At 36.8% G+C, this 5,457-nt stretch overlaps 1 non-coding gene across 1 annotated transcript; it reads right to left on the bottom strand.

Annotated features, from left to right (window-relative positions):
- Positions 1 to 675: 675 nt before the first annotated feature.
- TRNAE-UUC lies at positions 676 to 748 on the bottom strand. Its single transcript has one exon. It is a non-coding gene; the product is annotated as a tRNA-Glu (tRNA).
- Positions 749 to 5,457: the final 4,709 nt, after the last annotated feature.

Below are 5,457 nucleotides of genomic sequence, written 5' to 3'. Positions count from 1 at the left end.
TGCCATGGTAGCTAGCACTGATTACAATTCAGCATCCTTTCTTGATTAAAACCCTAACTTAATTAGATATCTAGGTGTGGTTTTTTTTAAAAATAGTTTTATTGAAGTTTAATTTATAGCCTTAGAATTCAACTATTATAAAGGTATAATTCAATGATTTTTAATAAATTGAGTTGTACAACTATCATCATACTCCAGTTTTAGAATATTTCTATTACACCAAAAAATATCCTCATGCTAATCTACAGTTAATCTCTCCTCCCACCCCTAGCCTCAGGCTACCACTGATTTTCCATCTGTTTCTATAAATTTGCCACTTCTGTACATTTCATTTAAATGGAATCATATCATACATAGTGTTTGTATCTAGCTTAGCATACTGTTTTTGAGGTTCATCTATGTTGAAGCATGTTTTAGAATTACGTTTCTTTTTTGCCAAATATTATTTGATTGTATGGATATGTTATTTTGCTTATCTATTTATCATGTGATGAACATTTAGGTGGTTACCAGCTTTTGGCTAGTATGAAAAATGCTGCTGTGACAGTTTGCATACGTAGTTTTTTTTCTGTGAGTGTAAGTTTTCATTTCTTTTTTTTTCAAACACTGACTCTGTTTTATTTTCTTTGTTTCTTTTTTTTTTTTGGCCATGCCATGCAGCTTGTGAGATCTTAGTTCCCCAACTAGGGTTTGAACCTAGGTCAATGGCAGTGAAAGTGCCAAGTCCTAACCACTGGACCACCAGAAAGTTCCCTGTTTTCATTTCTTTTGGGTAGATTCTTAGGAGTGTAATGCCTGAATTGTACGGCAAATTTATCTTTTTAAGAAACTGTTCAACTGTTTTCCAAAGTGGCTGTTACCATTTTACATTCCTTACAGCAATGTACAAAGGTTCTAGTTTTTCCACTTCCTTACTAGCATTTGATATTCTCTGTCCTCATAATTATAACCATTCTAGTGGGTGTGAAGTAGTATCTCATTGTGGTTTTAATTTGCATTTCCCTGATGACTCATGGTGTTGAATGTATTTTCATGTGCCTATTAGCATTTTACATGCCTTTTTTTGAGATTTTTATTCAAGTCTTTTGCTCATTTTTCAAATTGAGTGTATTTTTATATTGAGATGTAAGAACTCTTTATATATTCTAGGTACAAATCATTTATCAAGTATGTGATTTGCAGATATTTTCTCCCATTCCATAGCTTGTTTTTCATTTTCTTAGTGATATTTTCAACCATCAACATAGTACGTTTTCTATTTATTTAGGTTTTCTTTTTTATTAACATTTTGTAATAATTGTTATTAATTTTTATTTTATCTCATTGTATTCAGAAAGGGCTTTCCTGGTGGCTCAGCTGGTAAAGAATCAGCCTGTAATGCAGGAGACGTGGGTTCAATCCCTGGGTTGGGAAGATCCCCTGGCAAAGGATTTGGCAACCGACTCCAGTATTCTGGCCTGGAGAATTCCATGGACTATATAGTTCAGTTCAGTTCAGTCGCTCAGTCGTGTCTGACTCTTTGTGACCCCATGGACTGCAGCACGCCAGGCCTCCCTGTCCATCACCAACTCCCAGGGTTTACTCAAACTCATGTCCATTGACTCGGTGATGCCATCCAACCACCTCATCCTCTGTCGTCCCCTTTTCTTCCCACCTTCAATCTTTCCCAGCATCAGGGTCTTTTCAAATGAGTCAGTTCTGCACATCAGGTGGCCAAAGTATTGGTGCTTCAGCTTTGGCATCAGTCCTTCCAATGAATATTCAGGGTTGATTTCCTTTAGGATTGACTGGTTGGATCTCCTTGCAGTCCAAGGGACTCTCAAGAGTCTTCTCAAACACCACAGTTCAAAAGCATCAGTTCTTCAGTGCTCAGCTTTCTTTATAGTCTAACTCTCACATCCACACATGACTACTGGAAAAACCATAGCCTTGACTAGACGGACCTTTGTTGGCAAAGTAATGTCTCTGCTTTTTAACATGCTGTCTAGGTTGATCATAGCTTTTCTTCCAAGGACCAAGCATCTTTTAATTTCATGGCTACAGTCACCATCTGCAGTGATTTTGGAGCCCCAAAAAATAAAGTCTGCTACTGTTACCACTGTTTCCCCATCAATTTGCCACGAAGTGATGAGACTGGATGCCATGATCTTAGTTCTTTGAATGTTGAGCTTTAAGCCAGCTTTTTCACTCTCCTCTTTCACTTTCATCAAGAGGCTCTTTAGCTCTTCACTTTCTGCCGTAAGGGTGGTGTCATCTGTTTATCTGAGGTTATTGACATTTCTCCTGGCAATCTTTGATTCTAGCTTGTCTTTCATCCAGCCCAGCATTTCTTATGATGTACTCTGCATTTACGTTAAATAAGCAGGGTGACAATATACAGTCTTGACATACTCCTTTTCCTATTTGGAACAGTCTCTTGGTCCATGTCCAGTTCTAACTGTTACTTCCTGACCTCCATATAGATTTCTCAAGAGGCAGGTCAGGTGGTCCGTATTCCCATCTCTTTCAGAATTTTCCACAGTTTGTTGTCCATACAGTCAAAGGCTTTGGCATAGTCAATAAAGTAGAAATAGATGTTTTTCTGGAACTTTCTTGCTTTTTTGATTATCCAACAGATGTTGGCAATTTGATCTCTGGTTCTTCTGCCTTTTCTAAAACCAGCTTGAACACCTGGAAATTCATGGTTCACGTATTGTTGAAGCCTAACTTAAGAAGATAATTTTGAGCATTACTTTACTAGCGTGTGAGTTAAGTGAAATTGTGGGTAGTTTGAGCATTCTTTGGCATTGCCTTTCTTTGGGATTGGAATGAAAACTGACCTTTTCCAGTCCTGTGGCCACTGCTGAGTTTTCCAAATTTGTTGGTATATTGACAGCATCATCTTTTAGGATTTGAAATAGCTCAACTGGAATTCCATCACCTCCACTAGCTTTGCTCATAGTGATGCTTCCTAAGGCCCACGTGACTTCACATTCAAGTATGTCTGGCTCTAGGTGAGTGATCACACCATGGTGATTATCTGGGTCATGAAGATCTTTTTTGTATAGTTCTGTGTATTCCTGGCACCTCTTCTTAATATCTTCTGCTTCTGTTAGGTCCATACTATTTCTGTCCTTTATTGAGCCCATCTTTGCATGAAATGTTCCCTTGGTATCTCTAATTTTCTTGAAGAGATCTCTAGTCTTTCCCATTGTATTGTTTTCCTCTGTTTCTTTGCACTGATCACTGAGGAAGGCTTTCTTATCTCTCCTTGCTATTCTTTGTAACTCTGCATTCAAATGGGTATAACTCTCCTTTTCTCCTTTGCTCTCTATAGTCCATGGACTATATAGTCTCCTTTGGACTCCTTTGGACTGCAGTCTCCTTTAGACTGTATAGTCCATGGGGTTGCAAAGAGTCAGACACAACTGAGTGACTGTCACTCATGCACTCACTCATAGTCGGAAAACATCTTCTGTATGATTTCAGTTCTTTGGAAATCATGGTACTTGATGGTCTTTGTTAAGTTATGTATTCTTGCCGATTTTCTATTTGTTCTGCTGGTTACTGAGAGAAGAATGCTGAAGGCTTCAACTCTAGCTGTGGATCTGCCCAAATCTTCTTTCAATTCCATCAATTATAGCTTGTTTTATTTTGAAACTCTATTGTTAAGTACCTACCACCTTTAGGATTGCTTTGTCTTCTTAGTGTATTGACTGTTTTATTATTATATAAAGTGAAAGTGAAGTCACTAAGTTGTGTCTGACTCTTTGTGACCCTGTGGACTGTAGCCCACCAGGCTCCTCTGTCCATGGGATTCTCCAGGCAAGAATACTGGAGTGGATTGCCATTTCCTTCTCCAGGGGATCTTCCCGACCCAGGGATCGAACCCAGGTCTCCCACATTGCAGGCAGACGCTTTAACCTCTGAGCCACCAGGGAAGTTTTATTTTTATATTAAAAACCCCCTTATTCCTAGTTAAGTTTCCTTGCTTTGAAATCTGTTTTGTTGGCTTCTCCAGCTTTCTTTTGACTATGTTGGCATCATAAACCTTTTTTCCATCTTTTGCTTTTTATCTACCCATATCATTTTACTTAAAATAAGTTTCTTACAGACAGTATATAGTTAAATTTTGTTATTTTATTCAATCTGACAATTCTGTCTTTTAATGACTGTGCTTAGACTATTTACATATAGTATAATTATTGATATATTCGATTTTAGTTCTACAGTTTTACTACTAATTTTCTTTTTGTGCCCACTTTTGTTCTGTTTTATCTCTCCTACCTTTTCTTTTTGGATTTTTTTTTAGGATTCCACTTTAGTTAAATTCATTGGATGTTTGGTTACATTTCTTTGTAGTCTTTTTAGTAGTTATTCTAGGGATTAACATAACATATACCTAATTTTTCACAATATTCTTAGAATTAATATTTACTACTTCAAGTAGAATGGAGAAAATTTACCATCATATAAATCTCTCCCCTCCCCACTTTATGATGTAGTTGTATATAATGCATTTACATGCACTGAAAACCCCACTCAACAATACTGTAATTTTTGCTTCCAACTATCATGTGTACTTTAACAAAGTTAAGGGGAGAAGACAGTCTACCAAGTTTATCTAGATTTACCATGTCTATCATTCTTTCTCCATCCCTGAAATTTCAAATTTTCATCTAGTATCATCTTTCTTACACCTAAAGAATGCCCTTTAGCATTTCTTTTCTTTCTTTTTAGTTCTACCTGTTTATTGCTACCGATCCATCTCCCTCCACTCCCACTTATGCTTGTATGCTCCGTTGTGTAACCCCCATGGACTGCATCCCACCAGGCTCTTCTGTCCATGGACTTTTCCAGGCAAGAATCCTGGAGCGGGTTGCCATTTTCTCCTCCTCCTTTAGCATTTCTTTTCAAGAAAGTCTGATGGCAGCAAATTTTAATTTTCTTTCACTAGTGAATTTCACCTTTATTCCTAAAGAGAATTTCTACTGGATATAGAATTTTAGGTTGATAGTTCTTTCATTTCAGCACAGTAAAAGCTTTGTTTCAGCAACTTCTGGCCTCCATAGCTTTTGATAAGAAATCTGAAGTTATTCAAATCATTATTTTCCTATATGTAATTCATTGTGGTTTTTTTTTAAGAATTATTTATTATTTTTTGACTGCACTGGGTCTTTGTTGCTGTGTGTGGGATTTCTCTTTCAGGAGGGAGGGCCAGTATGTCCATGGCCGATTCTTGTTGATTTATGGCACAGGCCATCAAAAAAAATCTGTTTTAGTAAAAGTCATTTAATTGTAAAATTTCCTCCTAATCACTGCTTTAGCTGAATACTACAAATTTTACATGATGTATCATCATTATCAAGTTTGAAGTTTTCTAATTTTCACTATAATTTTTATTTTGATCCATGTTAATTAAACATGTTGTTTAATTTCCAAATACTTGGAGATCTTCCAGATACCTTTTGTTTGATT

This window comes from Cervus canadensis, chromosome 7, assembly GCF_019320065.1.
Source record: "Cervus canadensis isolate Bull #8, Minnesota chromosome 7, ASM1932006v1, whole genome shotgun sequence".
In the NCBI taxonomy this organism is placed as follows: Eukaryota; Metazoa; Chordata; class Mammalia; order Artiodactyla; family Cervidae; genus Cervus; species Cervus canadensis.
Note: the sequence above shows the minus strand (reverse complement) of the source record. Positions and strands in the feature narration are given on the sequence as shown.